The sequence below is a fragment of the Dasypus novemcinctus genome, chromosome 2 (genome assembly GCF_030445035.2).
Source record: "Dasypus novemcinctus isolate mDasNov1 chromosome 2, mDasNov1.1.hap2, whole genome shotgun sequence".
NCBI classification, from domain to species: domain Eukaryota; kingdom Metazoa; phylum Chordata; class Mammalia; order Cingulata; family Dasypodidae; genus Dasypus; species Dasypus novemcinctus.
The window spans coordinates 6554368-6578157 of NC_080674.1; the positions used below are offsets into that span (position 1 = coordinate 6554368).

At 43.1% G+C, this 23790-nt stretch overlaps 1 protein-coding gene and 1 long non-coding RNA gene across 18 annotated transcripts in view; one reads left to right on the forward strand and one right to left on the reverse strand.

The window, feature by feature from the left end:
• The window catches only part of LOC101436739 (uncharacterized), a 40315-nt gene extending 25340 nt beyond the window's left edge, over positions 1-14975 (reverse strand). For 5 of the 13 annotated variants that reach the window (XM_071207406.1, XM_071207414.1, XM_071207411.1 and 2 more), the window contains exons 1-5: positions 12372-14975; positions 10213-12084; positions 9531-9616; positions 8496-8572; positions 1523-2320 (exon numbers count right to left, since the gene is read on the reverse strand). The gene's annotated coding sequence lies outside the window, so the exon portion shown is untranslated. Of the gene's footprint in view, positions 1-1522; positions 2321-8495; positions 8573-9493; positions 9617-10212; positions 12085-12371 lie in introns of all 13 variants that reach the window. The other 8 variants (XM_071207418.1, XM_071207408.1, XM_071207398.1 and 5 more) reach the window with 6 other exon arrangements.
• The window catches only part of LOC139436277 (uncharacterized), a 107425-nt gene that overhangs the window by 65381 nt on the left and 18254 nt on the right, over positions 1-23790 (forward strand). Inside the window, exons 1-3 of one of the 5 annotated variants that reach the window (XR_011645424.1) lie at positions 14786-15163; positions 16504-18284; positions 20432-20546. This is a non-coding gene — a long non-coding RNA (uncharacterized lncRNA). Of the gene's footprint in view, positions 1-14785; positions 15164-15612; positions 18285-20431; positions 20547-23790 lie in introns of those variants that run through there. The other 4 variants (XR_011645425.1, XR_011645426.1, XR_011645423.1 and 1 more) reach the window with 4 other exon arrangements.

The following is a 23790-nucleotide window of genomic DNA, read 5'->3' on the forward strand; positions in this document are numbered from 1 at the left end:
GGAGGTCTGTGTTTCAGTTCCCAGTGCCTCCTAAAGAAGACAGCGAGCTGGTGCACCAGGCTGGTGCAGGAAACCAACACAACAAGATGACACAACAAGAGACACAAGAAAAAGAATGAGAGACACAACAAAGCAGGGTATGGAGGTGGCTCAAGCAATTAGGTGCCTCCCTCCCAATTCAGAGGTCCCAGACCAGTTCCCAGTGCCTCCTAAAGGCACAGCACACAGCAAATGCAAACAATGAGGGAGGGCAGAAATAAATAAAACAAATCTTTAAAAAGAATGAGACAGAATTTTAAAAAATAATAGTAAACTGAATGCAACCTTCTTTAGCTCTACTGGCTTTAGGTCATTGATTCCTGTGAGTCCATTTGCAAGAGGTGACTCAGCTTCTTCTCAGGGTACTTTCTCCCCCCATATAGTCAAGCCTATTAACATTTATCACTATTTTTTCTTTAAACAGCATTCATGACACTTTATAAATACCATCAGCATTCCCACTTTTAAAAAAAAACTGTACTTTCATATGCCAGGATTTCCCCCCTAAATTTGAATCTTTACAAGCTTGAAATCATAGCACAGACCTAGGCTTAGCTCAGCTTCTCTTAGTGGGATGGCATGGCATCATTCTGTTGTCACATCCACAACACATGGCTTGTGAGAGCCCACAAGCCTACTTAACCCTGGAGATGACTTGTGTTTGAGGTTATTTCCAGATTTTCTCTATCACAGCACTGAATTTAAGGACACCGTTGTCCTCAAAATGATTTTCTTCTTGCACATTATTCCATCTTCCTATAATTTCTCCAAAGTGGAATTAGCCAGTGAGTGAAGACTCTTCATCCTGGTAGTCAAGTGACTTCTCAGAAGGGTTGTGTTAATGTCTAGACTAAACACCTCTTCATTTGGCCACATGACTTGCAGGTTACTGAGGAAAAGAGCCTCATTCTGCAGACCCTCAGATACACATGCACGTGCTGGGGAATAATCAACATGAAAGGAAAGGGGGAACTGAAGATGTACTTTGTGAACACAGAGATGTCATGGTTGCTTTCCGAGAGCAATGCGGCATGCTGAAGATGCCTTCGTGCTCAGAGGACCAGATATTCAGGAAGGTTACACGCACTTTCTGACTGCCTTGGTCTGCCCCTTTTTTCCCATGTGCAGGCTCTGTCCAGTCCCACAGAACCTTTTAGACTTGTTCCCATGACCCAGTGTCATATCATTCAGTGCCTGATGTGTGCCAAGATAGTTTTGCCACTTGCACTGTGCTTACTCCTAAGTGAAAGGGAAAGGAATGTGATTTCAGGGAGAAAAGGATTCAGGGAACTAACAAAGACGATAGAGGTGAAACAAAAATTCTTACGGCAATAAAACTAGGGGTGTATATTATCTTCTGGTGCATGTTACTTTCTGGAAAATATGATTGCTCACCAGCCACATCTGCTAGTCAGATGTTAAAACACAGTATTTGTGAATAAGTTGATTCTGTCTCCCCACACTGTATTCGCCCACATCTCACCTTGGCTGTTCGTGGCCCCAGTTGGGATCTGTGGCTCTTGTCACCTCACTCTGTTGTTTCACGCCAGCAGCACGTTGCCATCCATTACCAGAAGTAGTCCTTGCAACTTAGGACCAGTTTTGTACCAAACATGTCTGATGTTTTGATGCCATTGTCTTTTGTTAGGTTAATTCACTAAAAGTTTTATGTACTTTGTTTTTTTGGTGCCTGTATTTTTTCTTAGTCCTTTCTTCTTCTCCTGTGGTTTACTCCAGTACTCAGGTTTGGTTTTCTTTTGTTTTGCCCTTCTCCCTTTTTTACATCCATTTTAGTTTCCTACCTGCTGAAACTAATACCACACAATGGATTGGCTCATGGTATTGAAGCTAGAACTGCAAAATCAAGGCATCAGCAAAGCAATGCTTTCTTCCTGAAGATTGTTGTGTTCTAGAACTGACTGCTGGTGCTTCTTGGTCCTTGCCTTTCACATCCGATGGCAATACACACAGCAGAGTCTTCCTTCACTTGAAGTTATTTGACTCCCAGCTTCAGGCTGCTCCCCGAGGCTTCTCTTCCTTTGTCCAATCTCCTTTCCTTCTAAGGACCTCAGCCACGTTGGGTTAAGGCCCACCCTCCTTCAGTGTGGGCACCTTAACTTACAACATCTTCAAAGGTCCGACTTACAGATGGGTTCACACCCACAGGACCAGGGGTTGGGACCTGAACCTGCCATTTGTGGGGACATGATGCAATCTCTAACAATCTCACATTGGCAGCTGTTTCCAAAGGAGCTCTCCAGAAGCCAGTATTGAAGTATCCCTGGGTAAATAAGATCAGGACAAAGTTTTTTATTCAGATAATTGAGAATGCAGCACCTCAAAGTGAAAGAAAGCAGGCTCCATGTACCTAGAAGCCCAGCTTTGATTACAGCATCTCTGGAGAATATTTTCAGGGAAAACAGTATTTTAAAGCTGTAGCCATTTGAAGATTCTGTGGACTCCAGAAAATACTGTCCTTTGGGCTAATCCATTCCTGTGTGTGTAAACCTGTTGAGGGTGGGGCCTTTTGATTAAATTATTTCTCTTAAGGGCCTTTGATTAGATTGCAGGGCCAAGGGCAGGTTTTGATCCTATTACTGGAGTACTTTTTTAATAACACAGAAGACTAAAAAGACGCTGATATAGTAAAAGCTGCAGAAACAGAGAGGAAATGCCCAGAAGCTGAGCGGGAAGACCCCAGGAACCAGAAGCTGATGGGAACCACTGTCTCCAGAAGCTGAAAGCAACAGGGCCCAGAGGAGAGGGGAGAGGGGAGCTGTTGCTGCCATTGTGCCTGATGGCCCACAGGGGCAGCTCAGGGAGAAAGCATCCCCTGATGGAGCCTTGAACTAGACAGTTTCACAGCCTAATAACTGTAAGCTTTTAAGCTAATAAAGCCCCCTTGTAAAAGCCAACCCTCTGCTGATATATTGCCTTGGTAGCCTTTAGCAACCTAACACAAATGGTCAAAAGATTCTCTATCAGCAACTGCACTCATTTGAGTTTCCTAGACTGCTCAAGCAAATACCATGATAGGGGTTGACTTAAACAATAGGAATTTAAAAGAAAGTCCAGATCAAGGTCATGCTTTCTTCTCTAAGACTGTGGTTCTCTGGGTTGCCTGTCAGCATCCTTGGTCCTCACTCGTTTCATGGCAAGGCGCAAGGCAGCATCTCCTGGGCCTCTCCCTTCTCTTTCTGGTTCCTCTGAGGTTGAGCTTCTGCTCCGCCTGTGATTTTCTCAGTCTGAATTTCATTCTTTTGCAAAGGACTCCAGTAGTAGGATTAAGACCTTTCCCTACTGAGGTGGGATTAAGACCCATCCTGACTGAGGTGGGACACACCTTAAGTCACCTCACAGAAAGGTCCTCCTTACAACATCAAGAAGTCATACTTTGCCAAAGGATGAAACCTAGCAATCATGGGTAATCTAATCTTTAAAACCAAAACTTCAAATAAAAGGCTCATTGGGACAAACTTGGTTCTTTTTATATTCAGGGCAGCCTCCAGGTGGATGACCTGACGACCTATTAGGAAAGCAGTTCTCTAGTGCAAACCCCAACTTTGAATGCAAGTTGACTCCTGACTGCTTCTTGCTGTTTAACTTGGAGCACATCTCTGAACTTCACATAGGAGGATGTTCCTCATTGGTAAAACCTCCCCCACCTCCCATAGCCCATGGGATCAGATCGTGATTAAAGGAGGTGATCTAAGAGAACCTGGCCATGCATTGTCTCATATACCATTAAAGTCATTTCTAGGAACTCCTATCCCTCATCACTCAAGTTTGAATACAGCATGATTTGTTTGACTTTCGGTCTACATCATGAGTTTTTTGATATTATAATCTCCACTCAGCATTGGCCTTAATATACCTAAATCTCCAGAAGGTGCTGAAGGAAGAAAACCAGTGCAAATGCATTTTTCCCTGCACTTGTTGTCTGGAATGGAAGGCTTGGGGCTCCATTTGTCACCTGTAATGTTGGTCAGCAGGAGTTCTAGAGACCTTCCTGAAGTAACACAGCCTCTGCCTTCACTTGCCCATGGAAACATCCACAGCCACTGATGGCTAAATTCCCTTAAATAGGGTCCCCACCCCTTACCCTCATAGGATTATCTCAATTTGGGGTTTCTGGTAAAAAAGAACACAAAAGGAAGACTTTTCTTCCTGAAGATTTATCAGCAGTCTTTCTATACTATAGGCTTTAAAAACAATCAGCGTGTACACAAGGGGCTCTCCGAGTGGGGTTCCCCCACCCACCTGCCAGCAGCCACAGCATCACCTGGGAGTTTGTTGGAAATGCAAATTCTCAGACCCAGACCCAGACCTGCTGAATCAGAAACTCCACGCATGGGGCAGGCTGTTTTATTGGACAGTTGTCCAGGTGACTCTGATTCAAGGTCAGGCTTGAGACCCTCTGGCTGAGAGGCCAGGCACTAGACCAGCCCCCTGTATTTTACAGAAAGGAAACCGAGTTCCAGAGAGGATAAGGGACTTGTCCAAATTTTCTTTTGGTTAGTGGCTGAGGCAAGACTGGAATGGAAAATTGCCTATTCCATGAATTCTAAGACAGAGTAAAACCTACCCAAAACTCTTTGTGCTCCAGGCAACTGAAAACACTTCTGTGAGCTAAACATGCAAATCAGAAGCTTTAGAGTTCATTTCTGTCAGTTTAGTGAACAGTGACATCTGTAGGTGAGTAAAATACCCATCCTCAAAGTTCTCCTAAACTCTTAAGTTTTGTAGGAAGACTTCTTTTCTTAAAAGCACTTTATGGGAAGCAGATGTGGTTCAAGCAGTTGTGCACCTGCCTAATACTTGGGAAGTACTGGGTTCGGTTCTTAGTGCCTCCTAAAGAAGACGAACTACACAGTGAGCTGACGCGAAGGGCTGGTGTGGCAAGCTGATGCAACAAGATGACACAACGAGGAAACACTACAAGAGATGCAAAAGCAGGGAGCGGATGTGGCTCAAGCAGTTGGACACCTCCCTCCCATACGGAAGGTCCCAGGTTCAGTTTCTGGTGCCTCATAAAAAAAAAAAAAATGAAGACAAGCAGCTTGACACAGAGAGCAGACAGTGAGTACAAATGATGAGAGGGTGAGAAAGAGAAGAGAAGAGAAAAGAAAAAAAATCCTTTAAAACTACAAACTTTAAGTCCACACCCTTTAAAATTCCAGTTTTTCAAAGCATCTGTTTAGAAAAGACTAGGCTTTGTCTTGTATCCTCTATGTTATTCTTTGTCCAAACTCAATGTGCAATTCTTAAAGGCAGCAACCACTCCACTTCCCCTTGCTCTAGATATGTCTAACAAGAGAAAGAACATCATTGATGAATGGTGGAAATTTCATAAAGCAAAACAAATTATTTTAATCTAAGAATATATTTGGTGATTGTCACTTTAATGGGCATATTTATTATCTTTAAGTTGAAAACATCCCTTCTACAGAAATACATTTAATTTCCCTAGCTGTCTAACAAACGTGAGATTGTTTGAAATCTTGCCCGATTCAATCCCTGCTTCTTAAATGTAAGCACTAAAAGGTTAATGGCCTAATTTAAAGTCAATGAAAATAACTTAGGTTTACAATTAATTTATTGCAGTCACTTTGAGATGAAGGCACCTCCTACAGTGCTTTTTCTTAGTAATCAAGACTGAAGAAAGAGTAATTTATAAAAATGTCTGTAACCCAAACTCTATACTTCCTGTTATGGTCTTACCATTATGATATAAAGGAACCAAAGGCATTCTGAATAAAATTTTGCTAATTGTTTGAAAAAATAAAAGGCACCTATAATACAACACCTGGTTTCCAATGAATAAAGAAATATTTAGAAGTCACTAAGCCTAGAAATAAGCAGTAATTCAATATAAAAAATCCCTGTCCCTCCTGGGGATGAGCCTCCCTGGCACCGAGGGATTCCTACCAAGCACCAGCTGATGATGTAACTACCAAAAGACCATGAACAAAGAGGTCAACTCAGACTAGCAGAATATCTCAGCCTACATGTAATATCAGGTGTTAAAAACTGCTTTTTGACTTTGGATAAAAAAGGTGGAAATGGAAAGGACAAGTGATTTTAAATGGCTAAGAGTCTCCAAAGAAGAGCCGGGAGGTCATCAGGGGGTGATGCTTATGCATGCCTCAGCAGGGTACCAGAGACAGCCAAGGTAGATGGAAACCCAGGTGCTGGTTCTCCTGAGGGCTGCAGCGACCCACAGGTTCTAGGGTCAAGGCAGATGGCTCTGGAGTTCAGAGCTATGTCAGTTGGCCCTACTTTGGAGTTTGTGTTCCTGAGTGTGATGGAGTTGGACTCAGATATAACCTTTCTACACATGCCTCTTCTGTTACTTTTACTGGACCTGTGGTTGGCGTTTGGGTTGGTGTATACTCAGGAGACCTGAATCTCTGAACTGTACATGTGATGCCAGGCCCTGGGCCTCAGCAGACTTGCAGCTCCTACCCTCTGGTTTGTTGGACTTACCCTGGCCAGCTGACAGGGAGGTGAAGAGGGTCAATCACCAACCTGGGAGCCAAGAGTGCCTACAGCTACAAGCAGGAGAATTGCATCCATCATCCATGTGGAATCTAAACCCCCTCTTGATGTAGAAGTGAACTGGACATACTAATCCCAGGGTCCACAGGATGGAGGAATAGAGTATGGATTAGAGTGGACTTACTGGTGTACTGTTGGGGAACTACAGTGATTAGTAAGGGAAGAAATTGTAGTAGTGATGTGGAGAGGGTGGCCATGGTGGCTGCTGATGGTAGGGAGAGGGAAGAAGAGATATGGTGTGGGGGCATTTTCAGGGTTTGGAGTTGTCCTAGGTGGTGCTGCAGGGATGGATGCTGGATGTTGTGTGTCCTGTTGTGTCCCACTGGGTGGACTGGGGGAGAGTGTGGATGACAATGTGGACCACTGTCCATGGGCTGCGGTGGTTCTCCAGAATGTACTTGCCAGGTGCAGTGGATGTGCCACAATGATGGAAGAGTTTGTTCATGTGGGAAGGGTGGTGTGGGTGGGTGGGGGATATATGGGGACCTCATATTTTTTTATGTAACATTTAAAAGAAAATAAAGAAGAAAAAGTCGCAGTCACTTAAGGTGGGGAACGTATTTTTTTTTTTTTGGTATTTATTTTTTTAATGTTACATTTAAAAAAATGAGGTCCCCATAAACCCCCCACCCCTCTCATCCCACTCCTCCCCCCATAACAACAATCTCCTCCATTATCATGAGACATTCATTGCACTTGGTGAATACATCTCTGAGCACCACTGCACCTCATGGTCAGTGGTCCACACCATAGCTCATACTCTCCCACAGTCCACCCAGTGGGCCTTGGGAGGACATACAGTGTCTGGTAACTGTCCCTGCAGCACCACCCAGGACAACTCCAACCCCCCAAAATGCCCCCACATCACATCTCTTCCTGGTGGGGAAAGTTTTCATGTCATGGGGGTGCCTGTAGTGAATGAGGCACCAGCATCCCTTAATCTGAAATAGTCTCACATAAAACCAGCCTGCTGGATGCCCCACATCTTAAAGGTGTCTGCCTGGCCCTGGCCCAGGCCTGTGAGGGAAGCTGCTCATTGTTCATTGTCCCCACCCTAAGGCCAGGCGAGGGCATTGCTGCAGCTTCTAGGTGTCAGCACAAGGGGGTCAGAAGGCCCCAGGCACACCCCTCTCTGTGGAAGGAGTCCCTGGGCCTTTGGGGCCTGGAGCAAACTCCAGGCTGGAGAACTGTGTCCCAAGGTAGGGGCCTTGATGCTGGGGATGTCGTTCTGCCTGTGGAAGTCAGCCCTCACCTGATGGGTGCGGCCATGGTCATGGGTCAGCAGCTGGATGGGCTGGTGGATGCACTTCCCTTAGGGGGAAGACATCAGCACCCCAACGGGCCATCCATGCTCCTGTGGGGGATCATCGAGATGCTGCCGTCAGCAGGGGTCTGCTGCTGCAGCTGCCTGAATCCCACCAAGGGGCGCCAGGTGGACGCACACTTGCACCCTGCCATGGTGCACCAGGTGGGCCCACCCTGGTCCCTCAGAGGCTGCTCTGAAGCCCGTGAGCCCCTTTACCATGCGAGCCTCTGGGCCTCTGCTCAGAACCCTCCAGTGTCCCCAGGTCCCTCTGAGGTGACAGCAAAGCTCTTCAAGTGCCTTCAGCCTCTGCGGCCTGGGCCCGCTTCCCTCTGACTGCACCTGCATGTCCTCTGTTCCTCTCCCCTCTCTCCCAGCCACCTTCTGCACGCCTTTCTTCCCACCCTGACCCTCCTTCTTGCCCCAAACACACAGGGCTCCTTCTAGCTCCAGCAGTGTGGGGGTTCCCCTCATGAAATCAGCTAGAGGTCTTAAAAGCCAAAACTAAAAAAGGATTTCAGAAACCAGAAAGAATTTCTGCCCCTACTTCCATCGCTTCCCCAGGGAATATGGAATTACCAGGCCTCACAATCACCTTTATCAGAGTGTCCAGCTTTCAACCTGCCCTTCAGAATTCGAAGTTCCTAGTGCCATGGTCACATGAGCCAATTCCTAAAAGAATATATAAATAATATAAAATAATATATAAGCATATAACATATAAAGATGTCATATTTATAATATAAATTAATGTAATAACTATAAACACTATACATTGTCAGTAAGAGTGCTCTGGAGAACGCTGACTGATACAGTGGAGAACTGTATAATGAAGGCATCAGGCTGATAATAAAGGAGCCTGTGGATCAATCTTTAATCATCATCAATAAAAGGGGACAACCTAATTTTATGCTATGAAGCAAAGGAAATACACCACCTGTGAAGTATCCTCTGAAAAATTCAACCCAAATCTATGCGAGTCTGTAGACCTAATTTTCAGCTTGATAGGAAAGAGAGAAATAGAGGAGCAAATTAAATAACACCAAATAAAAAAATGTGGGGCACTCTATAGAACAACTGATCCAATTTCCCCAATAAAATGGTGATATGAAAACTAGATGAGGGAGGGGTACAGTTATAGAAGAAGAAACTAAACATCTAAACATAACACTTAAAAGTAATGTGTGGCCTTTGGATCCTGATTCAAACAAATCAACAGATAAAAATATACTTTTTGAGATAGCATAGGAAGTTTAGACTATGGACTCAGAAAAATTAGGATTTATAGAGTTCAGAGATTCATATTTTTTTAATGAAATGGCTATTGTGTGTGCTAAAACCCTTTAAAACCATTGAAGTGAATCAAGAACACTAAGACTTATAAACCTTCAACCCTTGAAACCGTCAAGAAATCTCATACAGCAGGAAGTGGTCCTACAGGATGAGACAGAAATGGGGCCAATTTATCAAAGAAAAGGCTTGCTGTCACACCTAGCTCCAAGTAAATGAAAGTTTTCCTTTTAATAAGGTTATGGAGACAGGTCAAAAGAGAAGCAACTTAGTTTTCAGAAGGGGCACAAGAAAACTTTTCACCTTCAGTGAAATAATGCCATACGCTTTGTGTTTTTACCTTATAGAAAGGACATTCTAGGACCAAGGGTAAGTACAGTTGTGTCAGTTGTGTCAGACTCAATCTGTCCAGATATGATTCATCACCTGAAATAAAAAAACATCCCAATAAGTTATGTTTGAATTTTGCTACATGTAATGAAAAAAATCATGAATACAATGCACTAATTCACTCATTCCAGAAGCGTGATGGACTTTTAAGCAACACTGGAAAATGAACTTCTTAGAATTATGCCCTCTTGCTTGCTTAACCAGTGACATCTCATTTTGACTTCTACAAGTCCAAGTTCCTAACTTCTGTGATTGGGATTAGTAGAAATCTTTAAGCACAGATATCCAGCAATGTGACATATCTGAAGTCAAGACTGTCAGTGCCATCCTCTCAAAGGATTAGAATTGCTCTGAACCTACAGCATATTACTCTGCTTCATGATCACCATATCCCCAGAGAACACAGCTCCTCAGATAGGGCAGCAGCATCTGTTTACCCAAAACTGCTTTCCTCCCTCCAGAAGATGCTCTAGCATTCTTTAACCTGGGTTGATAGCCTGCCATTTCAGACATTTTCTTGGAATCATTAGGGAAGAGAAACAAAGGCACAGCATCACTCAATGTAAAAGGTGCACAGGCCTCAAAGCATCTCAAGTTCCTTTATCCACTCTCAGAAGTAATAACCAACTCACCTTGCAGCCGCTGAAGAAAATAAGGGATAAATAGTTTTGCCATCAAGTTGACTGGGTGGCGTTCAATAAGCAAACATGAATGGAGAAATCTCAGTAGGACTTTGGGTGGAAAAGAATTGAAATGTGTGAAGAGAATATTTTCTAGCTTCTTAAATAAAGCAGAGGCATTGGGTGGTAAATAACTGAGCTTTCCAAATGGTTCAATTTAACACAGAAATCTAAGTAAGTGAAAACTTTACCAATTTCCAAGATGCTCTTTGAAAGAATCAGTCTTCTACTGTAGTACTCCATAATTTTGCTGACAATTTCAGGATTCAAAGAACGATAAAGTACAGCTATGTTTTGCTCCAAGGCTTTTGTAAAAAGTCTGTCCATGTGCCCAAAGTAAATGAAACCTCTAAGACTTTACTTAGCTCTTCAGTAGTGAAAATAGAGAAATGCCTAATAGCATATTTACCCAATTTTATAACCAGAGGATGTGGCTGAGTTTGCTAAAGGACCACTAAGGCCCTGAGCATTTGGCCGATCCATGTAGGACTCAGTTGGGAATCTACTGATACAGCATAGTTGTTCATCCTATTTAAAAACATCTGGGGATGGTCTGCTTTTTCAGGACATGCCTGCAATAGTCTATAGAAGGTCACCATATCCGTAGCGGACAATGTTTCTAAATTCTCTTTTTTTTTTAAAGATTTATTTATTTAATTATCTCCCCTGACCCCCCTCCCTGGTTGTCTATTCTCTGTGTCTATTTGCTGCGTCGTTTCTTTGTCCACTTCTGTTGTTGTCAGAGGCACAGGAATCCGTGTCTCTTTTTGTTGCGTCATCTTGTTATGTCAGCTCTCCATGTGGGTGGCACAATTCTTAGGCAGGTTGCATTTTCTTTCAAGTTGGGCGGCTCTCCTTATGGGGCACACTCCTTTCACGTGGGGCTCCCCTATGCGGGGGACACCCCTGCAAGGCATGGTACTCCTTGCGTGCATCAGCACTGGGCATGGGGCAGTTCCACACGGGACAATGAGCCCTGGGGTTTGAACCATGGACCTCCTATGTGGTAGAAGGATGCCCTATCCACTGGGCTGAGTCTATTTCCCTCCAAATTTTCATCTTGCAGTTGACATAGAATCAATTCTACTGTCATACAACATGGACCCTGCAGTTTAATCAGACTTTCTGCAAGAATACAGAGATTGTGAACTTCCAGGCTACCCTTCCTGAGACGACTCTGGCACTCTGCCACCAGGCTATCTAACAAGCCACTTTGAGGATCCCCATGCAACAGGATCAGAGCTTGCAAACAGTCACTGAACCAGCATTTGACAGATGTGAGGGATCTTGTTAGAAATGAAAGCATAAAGCTTTGAAGATGTTATTCTCTAAGATTTCTTTTGGCAGCGTATTGTTGCCATCTTTGTTTTCCACTTCACATATCCACTGCAAAGCTCTTGCTGCCACAGTATCAGACAAAGTGTCCAATGTGCTTATAAAATTTAACACTTCTTTTGATGAAGTGATGTTGCTTAGTTTCCTGTAAAATATCTCTTCATCCACGTTGTCAGTATTTTCTTCCAGCCTCTTCCAGTCCCATACTTGAGAAAACACTGGCTCACCAACTGGATGGGGGTCATTTCCATTTTCTGAAAGGAACTTTTTACAACGGGCATGATGGAACCTGACCCTGGAAAGTGTCAACTGTTGTGAAAAGAGCAACAGACATGGATGCACTTTGGCTGCCTTGTGAACATGATTCGCAGTTTGATGTTTCAGAGCAGTCACAGCTCTGAGTGCCAGACAATCCAACAAATGACAAAGGTTCCTCCACAAGGTGAGTAAAGCCATGCCATCAGATTCTCAACTCCTCTTGATCTTTACCTAAATGAAAGCAAAACAAAACATGGTCAAATACATGGAGAACAAGACTTGCCCAACATCGTCAGTTCTTATGAAACTAATGCAGAGAAACAAAAACAAGCTTAATAATTTTTTCACTAAAATAATTACAGGGAAAGTAGATGAGAAATGTGAAGCCCAGTTTACACAGCTAGTTACAGAGTTGATGAGATTTCAACTCACAGTCTAGCTCTTAGCCATGCCTCCTATATACATACATAACAGGTTGAAGGAAGGAGTTGTATTTGCTTAAAAGTAAATTTACTCACTGCAGTCATCTTGGATCCACACTTCATAGATTGCTGCCCACACCTGCAGCTCCATCCCTACCCCAGGCATGGGAGAAAGGGATGTGAAGTTTCATCAGTCTCTCTGGGCAACTACCATCTAGGCCTGCACTTGGATTATTCCACACAGCTGTGCCTCTGTCACTCCCATGGCAAAGGAGAAAGTTGGAAGAAGCTTCATTGGTCCCTGGTGCAATGAGGGCAGCTTGAGCCTCCATAGCTTACTGCAACAATTACATGCTTGGCTCCTATTGCACAACCAGCAAGGGGAAAAGGTAGGAAGCCCTAAACTAAAGGGAAAAACTGCACCCAGAAAAAATACTCTAGCAATCCAGAATGAAGACATCAACAAAAAATTACATTCCACGGCAATAAACAGGAAGCTATGACCCAGTTAAATAAACAAGATAAGCCTCCAGATGACATAAAGGAGTTGAGACAATTAATTACAGATGTTCAAACAAATCTCCTTAACTAATTCAATGAGCTGGCTAAAGAGATTGAGGATATTAAGAAGATATTGGATGAGCACAAAGAAGAATTTGAAAGCATACATAGAAAAATAGCAGATCTTACGGGAATGAAAGGTGCAATGAATGATTTTAAAAATATTGGACTCATATGACAGTAAATTTGAGGAGGCAGAGTAGAGGATCCGTGAGCTTGAAGAAACAGCCTCTGAAAATGAACATAGGAAAGAAAAGATGAAGAATGGAAAAAATTGAATAAGTTCTCAGGGAACTAAATGAGAGCAAAAGGCATGCAAACACATGTGTCCCAGAAGGAGAAGGGAAAAGTGGCAGAAGGAATATTTGAAGAAATAATGGTAAAAATTTCCCAGCCCTATCGAAGGACATAGATATCCATGTCCAAGAAGCACAACATACTCCCATATGAAAAATTCCAAATAGCCCAACTCCGAGACATACTCATCAGAATGTCAAATTTCAGAGACAAAGTGAGAATTCTGAGAAGAGCAAAAGAAAAGCAATGCATAACATATAAGGATGTCCAATAAGATTAAGTGCTGCTTTCTTACCAGAAAGCATGGAGTCAAGAAGATGGTGGTCTGATATATTTCAGATACTGCAAGAGAAAAACTTCCAGCCAGCAATATTACATCCAAGACTATCTTTCAAAAATGAGGGCTAAATTAAAATATTCACAGATGTACAGAAATAGAATTTCTAAGCAAGAAACCAGGATTTCAGGAAATATTAGAGGGTGTGCTACCGCCTGAAAAGACAGGAGAGAGAGGCCTGGAAGAGAGCCTAGAAATGAAGATTACATCAATAAAAATAACTAAAAGTGTCAAAAGAGTAGTGAAAATAAAATATGATAGGTCAAACTCAAATAGGAATAAACTTAACCATTGATGTAAAGCACTTGTATTCAGAAAACTGCAACTCAATGTTAAAACAAATCGTAAAAGCCCTAAATAACTGGAAGAACATTCCATGGTCATGAATTGGAAGACTAAATATCAGGAAGATGTCAAATCTACTCAAATTGATATACAGATTTAATGCAATCTTGATAAAAATTTCACCAGCACTAAAGGAAAAACTGAAAACAGGATCATAAAATTTATTTGGAAGGGTACGGAGTTCTGAATAGCCAGAAACATCATAAAAAGGAAAAGTGAACCCTCATTCTCCAGACTTTAAACCATATTACCTAGCTATAGTGGTGAAAACAGAATGCTACTGGCCTAATGACAGACACAATAGACCAATGGAACCAAACTGATGGTTCAGAAACAGACCCTAACAGGGATGGTCAAGTGATGTTTGACTAGCCTGTCTAACTCACACAGCTGGGACAGAACAATCCACACAACAAATGGTGCTGAAAGAATTGGACAGCCATAGCAGAAAGAAGGAACTAGGACCCCTGTCTCATACCTTATCCAAAAATTAACTCAAAATGAATCAATATACCTAAACCTAAAAGCAAGAATCATAAAACTTCTAGAAGAAATTATTGGAAAATATCAAGACCAGGTGGCAGGTGTTGGATTCTTAAAGGAGCTAAGAGGAGGACTGAGTGGACTACCGATGTTTGAGGTATGTGGAAGTTTTAAATAGCTTTACTGTAAAAGTGTGGAAATGTATAGAGTGGATGGTAACACACAGTGAGTAACAGCTAGTTTATAAGTGGGAATGTGACTGAAAATGGTAATCTAGTTATGTAAAAAAAAAGGCCTAGCCTGGCCAGTGGAAGTAGAAAGAAAAGAGCAAAAGGTCAAAGAAGAGGAAGAGGCGACCTCCTACACGCCCCCCCCGGGGGGGTCGGGGGAATCTCAAGGACAGAGGAAGGAGGGCCCGGCAGCCAAGTCCCTCCTCGCCAAGAAAGAAGCCAAACCCGCGGGCCAGCCGCCAAAGCCGGCGCCCCAGGCACTCGCACTCGCTAGCGGGAGGGGCGGCGGGAACGCGAACCTGGAAGCCTGCGAGGACCTCTACGCAGCGCGGCCGACCCAGGGGCTCGCGTCTAAGAGAGCACCGGCGACCCCGGGCCCCCGCGCCGTGAGGTCCAGAGCCTGCGTGAGGGAGGCGGGGAGGCGGGCGGGACCCCCACTTCCGGTGCGCCGTGATTGGCCCCAGCTCCAGGCGGACTTTCCCATTGGCCACCGCGCTCACCGTCTTATTGGTCGGGGCGCCGAGGTGGCGCGCTTTACCGTTAGTGCAGGCTCCAGGCCAGCGGGCGCGCGTTCACGGCGTCCCCGGTGGGCCGAGCTCGGGTGAGGGCCCCTCGCGGGCGAGGACTCGGAGCAGGTGGGACCCCCGACGGCGTTCCCCGGCCTGCGCCGCCCGCCCGCCCGGCCCGTGCCGGCGGTCTGGGGCCGGGCGAGTAGTCGCCCCCGCCCTGCCCCCCTGCGGGTGCCGCCTCGTCCCTCCCGCGGCCGAGCTGCCCGCTGTGGAGGCCGCGCGCGTGCCGGGCTCCCCGAGGCCGGGCCAGGGCGGGGGCGGAGCAGGGCCGAGCCCGCAGGCCGCTCAGGGCCGCGCTCTGGGAGGCTCGCCGGGGCCAGTCCCGCTGCCCGCGTCTCCTTTCCCGTGGCCTGCGGTGCGTGGGGCCTCCTGACACACGCGGGGGTCCCAGCCCCTACTCATCCCCTGGTTGTGGGGATTATCCCCTCAGGCGCCTGCAGTAACCGGGCCTCCCGCAGGAGAGGCAGATGGCTAGTTAGGACAGGGAGCGTGGCGAGTCCCTCACTGCACTGAACAGAGCCGAGGACGCCCGAATGCGTCGTGAATTCAGATTATTCCCTATAATTTATCTATTCATTCATTAACTGAGTCTGCTGCTGCAGTCCATATGGATATTCTGTGATTTCCTTTTTAAATGTGTTGCTTAACTCGACTCTTTTACCTTTTGATTTCTTTGTAGCTTAATTCGTCCTTAGTTGTAATTTTACGCTTCAGAGAAGCATAAAGTTCTGTTGTTGATTCCTCAACAGCGAAGATTTTAGTTTAGGATTGTCCTTAAGTCTTTTCTTACAAATTGAGACTTTTCCAGGTTAGATAGTGAACGGCTATGGAAAAAAAATCTACACGTCGTTTTGCAATCTCTAAGGGGAAAACATAAATGAATTAATAAATGGTTTGAGTGAATTGGATATGTTTTCACATATTTTATGTGAATATGTGTATATTTGGTGTGAAATTAACTGTATTGCTCAATTAACTTTCTCTAGTACTAGCGTCACATAGGGACCAATAATCCTATAATTTTACTGGAATTTTTACTTTTACCTGTTTTTAATATTTTTGAAAAAGAGCAAACAAAAAGATACCTGAGATTTAGTGGGCACTACAATGTCTCAAGCATGTTTTCAAGTGCTTTACATGAATTATATAATTTATCAAGTAATTAGTATTCCCGTTTTAAGGATGAAGGAGCGGAGGCACAGATACTTAAGTAGCTTACCCAAAGGTTCAGTTGTAAATAGCAGTGCGTGAATTCAAACCCAAGTGGTCTGACCCTAGGATCTGGGAAGATTCAGTTTCTTAAGGCCAGAGACTACTTGTATTTTATGTCCAGCTTCTGCAAATGTTCCTCTGTGACGGAATATAGGACCCAACTCAATTCTATGCTCTCCTTTGATCCTTTTTAGCCCTCTGGATTATACTGTTTGAGGCAACATAGGCTCCAGCAGCAGGCAGGAACTTCTTTATAGCGTAAGATGACATGCAAGTCACTGAGCAGCAGCGCGGTTCAGTACTTCCAAAACCAAACTGCCAGTACTACTTTCTCACTTAAACTCCATTTTTCAAGCTCATCCAGCTCTTCCACATCTTCAGTTCAGAAGGCTAGGCTGTCAACAGCACAGGTGAGTTATGAGGCCAGCTCATAGAAGGAGACTGCCTAGCTGCTTTGTGCTGAGTGCCAGCTGTCTCCAGATGTACTCACAGAGAAGGGAGGATACTGCAGGAGGCACAGGAAGAAACACCATCTGAGGCCATTACTACTAACAAAGGCAAAATCATCATGATGGAACACTAGCCCTGGCCTGGCCCCTTGGGGTTGACCTCCCCGACTCAGTCTACTGCTGTGTAACTAAGACCAGGGTGGCAAGGTCTCTCCAGTAATGGCACATGATCTAAGTGTTAGCTCCTAGCTCTCTGCTTTCTGCTCCTTGGTGGTGCTTTTCAAGGTGAAGTTCCACAAACTCTATAGCATGCAGCACACAATTTGTTGTAACGTCCTGTAAGCATGATGCCATCTGGTCAAAAGTTAGCTGTTATGTCAGCATGAAAATAAAATGGATTCCTTGGAGCCAAATTAAGTGGTACTCTTGAGGCATTATAAATAGAGACAATGCAATTTTCTATTTGAAATACTTAAATTGAGGAGAGGATTAAAATGAAGAAACTTGATACATAAGATGTGAAAACACTGGTGATCTCAGTTTGCCATTCCTGATTTCTCCACTCTCTGGGAATGTGGTCATTCTTGATGGCCAGGTTTCCTGGTGTCTGTGGAATAACACTTCTAGTTTCCAACTTTGAAGTGCTCCGTTTACTTCTCTGCCTTCTGCCGTTAGCAGTTCAGATGACTGGTTTTATTGTGGTTTTCTATCTTGCTGAAGATTTGAGAACTCGGTTTTCATTGCTTCCTTTCTTCACCAGAGTATCCCATTTCTTCCTCCCTCCTTGTCCTGCCATTTTAATCCTGGGCACTGGGTTTCTGTTCTCTTTGTTTCTGAATTTGCATCTCCCCTCCCCCCCCCAGCATACCAACTACCCCCAATTTAACAAAATCCCTATGCTTTGCTTTTATTTCTTTTTTTTTTTTTTTTTACTTTCTTCTGAAAAGATGTCCCCACCTAGGCAGCATCCTTTCCCCCTGGCAGCTCACCACAATGTGTAGCACTGTCATCAGGGCCCCTTCTTGGGTTTATTTTTGTTGTGCAATTGTTCGTAGTTGTTTCTCCCATCTTAGAACCATGCTTAGCATTAGGTTTCCCTGGTTATCTCTCATTTCAAAACTGTTCCCCAGACAAACGCTTTGATGGCCCTGTTAGTGGACTTGCAGATGAGAGCTCACGGTCACATTTGGCCCAGGACACAGTGATAGCTGCTTTGTCCCCTTCTGACTTTCCTAAACTGGATGAACGCTTTAGATGGACACTGCAGTGGGGTCCACCTCTGCTTCTCTGGTAAGGCCCAAGGAGAGAGGGAAATGTTAAATTCCCCTGACCTCCTGATGAGCATCGAGGGAGCAAATGCCCTTTGTTTCATTGGACGGCTCGTTTGAGCAGGGAGCGCAGGGCCATACCATTTCCCCCTCATCCCTGCCCTGATGCTCACTTCTGTCTTCATCTCCTAACCTGGTTAGGAGGAAATGGAAAGGAAATGCAAGAGAGGAAGCTGAGCATATCGCCTTGCTGACATGGTAAGTCAAAAATACGTCTGGCATTAGATCCCTGAAACACTGTCCTTGTTTTGTAGTATACTCTAAGAATCAAAACAGCTCCTCTCATCATTGTTGCTTCCACCATGGGCACTGGGGACCCACCAGACACAGCCCCCAAGGTTGTTAAAGTACAGGACAGGACGCTGCCAGCTGATTTCTTTGCTCCCCTGCGATATGGATTATTGGGTAACATTTCCTGGTCTTGCTTTACTGTATTATTACTAGCTTTAACTCTGGTGTCTGAAAGCATCTTTCAGAACCATGAAATACAGTTGCAGGGGTTTTGTCTTTTTGGTTTTACTTTGAATATTTGAATATAAAACAAAATATGGAAATAAGTGGATCTTGTGTGAATGCTCCCCCAATCTTCAGCCCACCTCTGCGGAACTCCTTGAGTAGCAGTCTTAACCAAGGGTGCTCATCAAATTCAACCTTGGGTCACTTCCAAAATATTAAATGATGAACAGTACCTTTTGACTCCTTCTAATGTTGAGTGCCTGAAAGGGTAAGCCTGAATGCTGTTTCTTGGTGAAAAGCTCCTAGGTGACTGCAAGGTTCCTTTGTCTAAGAACCATACCTGTAGTGCAGGAGCCTGGTTTGCAATCCTTGCTGCACATTGAGATCCTTGGGGAGTTTTAGTAAATTCCATTTCCTGGGCCCACCTGCAGTGACTCTGACTGAAGTGTTCTCAGGTAGTGCCCAGAATCAGTTGTTTTGAAAAGCACCCAGGTGAATCTAATGTCCATCCTAGATTAAACTGTGCAGTATTGTTTAAAAATATCAAGATCAAAGATCAGCAGGATAAGTACAGTCAGGTGGGACCCCATGGGGAGGATTCTGGTCCCATATTCCTGGCTTGAGGTCTGTGCCCTTTACCTTCAAGAATCCCCCCCACCTATCGGGCTCTAGCAAGGGTGGAATTTGCTCTAATAAACAGTTAATCAGAAATTTGAGTTTCGTGACCCTGACCGAGAACAGTCATGTCTAAGCGTAGGGGAATATTTTATAGCATTTAAATTTGTTTTACTCAAAGCTTAATAATGGGGAATGAGTTATATGAAAATGTTAACTAAAATAAATGGGTTATAAAATACCATTTGTGTGTATGTTAAGATCAGGCTCCATCAAAATGTAACACCAGAATAGCAAAATTTAACAGTCACTATATTTAGGTAGTAGGTTTATTATAATGTTATGTTTATATCCTTTCTTGTGTTTTCCAGTTTTCACGAGTGAACATATTGCTTGAAAATTCCTTAAAAACTTTGTTAAAGACAGACATTTGCAGCCTGCTCACCTTTTGTAGTCAATCCAATCCAAGACCCATAGGTGGTCCCCCCACTTCTTAACCCTTTCTTCATTGGAAAGAACATGGTGATAATTAAACATCCAAGAATTTAAGCTTTTAATTTTAAAATTTCTACCAAGTATAACAACAACTTAGTCTATTTTCTTGCCATGCAGTATAGAAACCATTCTTAATTTACTTTAACACAGAAACATTTGTAGCAACTGATTGTTTATACTGCTGCCACACCTGTATGTTCTAAATCAAAGATCAGGAAATTCTCTCTGCAAAGGGCCAGATGCGAAATGGTTTGGGCTCTGCCTGCCATGTGGTCTCTGTCACCACTATGTAACTACCATTGGAGCTTGAAGGCAACATGAATAGTACATGAATCAATTGACTTGGCAGTGTTACAGTAAAACTTTATTTACACAATAGGTCCAGGGTAGGATTTGTCCCACAGGCTATAGTTTGTAGACCCCTACTCTAACTCAGAAAAGTCTAGAAATTGAGGTACTATGTTTTTTCAAAACCTATCCAATTCTTTAAGACATATGAGATATGAAAATTTTTTAAACAATTCTCAAAAGATATTTGTTTTATTTCAGTTTGTCTTTTGATTTTATGCCATGAAGTAGAAGGAACATATCTGCATATTTACTATTACTCAAGAGAAAATGTGAACCTATGCATTATTTTTCGTTCCATTGATTTGTGCATAGAATATTGTTTTAGGTATTTTATTTATCTGTTCTTTGTATTTTTTTAAGCTATTTTATTTGTTCTCTATCTGCATTAAACTTTATTTTGCACTAAGAATTTATTTGTGCTCTTTTAGGTCTGGGCGATTCAGAATACACATATTTCTGTAATGGGGGAAAGATGATTGGCAGATGACTTCAAGAGGTCGGAGCCCAGCGTTTCTATGACTTGGATGTGCAGATGACTGTGAGGTGAGAACAGTGTGCCTCATAAACACTTATTTTCTGAATAAATGCTTATTTCCACAGTATGAGAGTTAATGAGTTTTTTTTTAATCTCTCGCACTCAAGAAGATGGGCTAGAGCTTGATTCACCTCTTGATCTGCTTTTGTTTTAAGGTGTCTCTCCTTCAGTATCTCCTAGTGGGAAGAACTAGAGAACATGCGTCCATGTAGTTGCCTTTCTTTTGAAGTGTGTATTTGCTACCATTAGCCTTTTCTTTAGGACTTAACAGTGTACCTGAGTGCCCCATCTCCTGTGCACCCCGGGGAAGACCTGGGGAACAGAGCTGCCCTTGCTGAGAGAGGACAGATCAGTCGGTGGTGGTCTCAGAAGCCCTCCTTGGTGCTCCATCCCTCACCATCGCAGCATCCATTTGCTGCCTCAATTTCTGTGTTCATGACTTCTATTTGATCTTGTTTTTACAACTTGGTAAAGTTGTCAAAACTTCACCCTGAGACCTCCGGCTCAGGTCCTCCTCACATGTTTATTCAAAGATCTGACAGGTGCTGCCCTCTGATGCACTTGCCCCTGGCCTTTAATTGTTTTAGCTAGTGACAGCACTCACATCCTCACATTTGTTTTTGTTTTGTTTTCTTACTTGATACATGTATTAAATGAGTTTTCACTCATAAGAGATGTATTTATGAATGACAAATTTGCTATTGTCTTGCATTTCTACATATTACCACTTTACTTTTGTGTCTCAGAGACACTTGTTATGTTTTCACTGAAGTCATACCTATTGTCCACTTCATCCTTTATTTTCTGCAGCTGGATGCTGTGTATTTTTCCCATGTTCTAATTGTATATATATTTGTGATTGTGACAAAGCTCTGCCACATTTCCAAGCATGTCATCTTTAATTTTGTCCCTTGATATTGTTTATTTTTGCAAGAACCTCATTGACATTCAATGTTTATGAATATTTTCAAGAAGACATCCTTGCTTAACATGCCCCCACATTGTAGGGGTGAAGAGTGTGGACTCAGTTGATCTCCCACTTTCTGACACCTTGGTCAAATGACTATTAAATGTCCTGTGCTTTGTTTTCTCCTCCTGTGATATAGATAAAATAGTACACAGTAGGTAAGGCTTTTGGCCAATTAAATGAATGAATGAACATTATCATCTTAGAACAAGGCCTGCCCTGTAGTGACTATTACAGTTGTGTATTTTGTTACCATCTTACTGTTTCTGAGTTGTGAGAATAGAATTTTAAATATATCTGATTGGACCCATAATTTTATAAACTTCCCTTTCTAAAAACTCCTCAGTGATGGATGTGATGTGTAACCAAATTTAGAACTGTGTACCATGTGCACACCTAATGAGTTCCATGAAATTGTAGCCTGATTCATAATAAAACAGAGGTCTAAAATGTGCCTCTTCTTAAGCCATTTAGCTTTTTGAATTGGAGTTTAATACCTTGTTTGAGTTTTGATTTAAAATGATGAGACCGTCATTTCCAAGATCCCTGTCAGTCTCTCCTTTTCATTGACTCTACTCAGACTTCTCTGCTTAGGGAATAATTGAGGTGTCTCTTTTTTTTGTAATGTACCCAAATGATTCATTTAACTTTCCTAAAAGATGACTCTTCTCCCTCCCTTGCTTCTCCCTCCTTCAGTGCTGGTCAGCCTCCCTGGAAGTTTTACTAAATAAATTGTTCAGAGCTGACAGAAGTTTCAATTGTTTATTTAGTCAACAGACTTGGAGTGATTACTTAGTGATGCTTTATTCTATAGCAGGGATTCTTAACCATTTTTGTTCCACACACCCCTTTGCCAGTCAGGTGAAAACCACAGAACCCTTCCCAAGTCCACACTATACTGTGCGTTAATTAAAACCATCATAAGTGCACCAACAGCCCCCACAAGAATACTATATTTTTTGGATTTCAATTCAAGCTCACAGACTCTTTGTTAAGAACCCCTAATCTATAGGGAAGAGAAGGTTAGGAAGGTGTCTAAGCAGAAAAAGATGATGCCCTTGGTGTCATGACGACCTTTGAGGTTTAGAGTAGACTTGGATTTTGGTTGAGTTCTGTTAGTCACATCAGCATATAGCATGCCTCTTTAGAAAACATTTTCACTCTTTTTTTGATCTTTATAATTGTATTATAGCATCAAAACTAGTGAACACATATATGCTACCTTTTTAAAAACTTAATTGTTCATGTAGGTATTTTTTGCATCTTGAGTAGTCTTCCTTTTTAAGAAATGGGGAGACTCTGCCATCATCCCACTGGTGTAGATTTATGATAGATAACTTAGGTTTTTAATTTATTTATATAATAATACAGGTTAGAGCTCGTGGTTGCACCATGGATTGATGGACTTTGGGCTGCCCTCAGAAAACATTTTATGTCAAGTAGAGGAAAAGAGGATATGAGTGGAACTCTCACAATGGCATGTAATGCCTCCTTGAGGACGGGCTCTGATGAACCAGAATTATTATACCTTGAGTCACAAGTTGAACATCTGAGATTAGGTGATTCATGAAGAAAGGATTCTGAGGTTTTGGAACAAAATACAGCCAACAATAGTTGGTCGAATGCTTTCATTGAAGACTTTGAGTTCTCCCTTACCCATTCAGTGCCCCCACTTTCACAGGTTTCTCTGATAATTCCTGCTTTACCTCCAGAATACTTACAGGTACATCTGCAGGAGTCTGTTACCCAAGTAAGCAGTGTAGTTTTCTGCTTTATACTGTATAATGTTGATTTACCATGGGTGTTAATTTTAATAACAAACAGGGATCAACTATAGCCTGCAGGCCTGTCACCTGATTGTGATATAGTTTTATTGGAATGTTGTGCTAAGCTCATTCACTTACACATTATCCATGCCTTCTTTTGCAGAAAAAATTTACCCCTCTGTGCATTACAGAAGTGTCCTTATTATTATATTACTTTATTTTTGAAGAAGTAATGGTTAAGAGGTCAGCATTTCCATTATTTTAGATAGTTAACCTCTTGGTTTCTGCAACGTCTGCCAGGGCTCAGGCTTCCTGGGTTCTTCTCTTCCTGGGATTCATTTCTCTGTGGGATCAGCCCCTCTGTTTTCTCCATAAGACCAGCTGTAGACTATAGGATCTCTAGGCTTTGCCTCTCTCCACAAGGTGAGCTGTATTTGCTCAGCTGTCTCTCTCCAGGCCTTCTGCTGTATCTAAGGAGCTATCTCTATTCTTCTGTGTTCTTCCTGGGCTCCAGCTGAA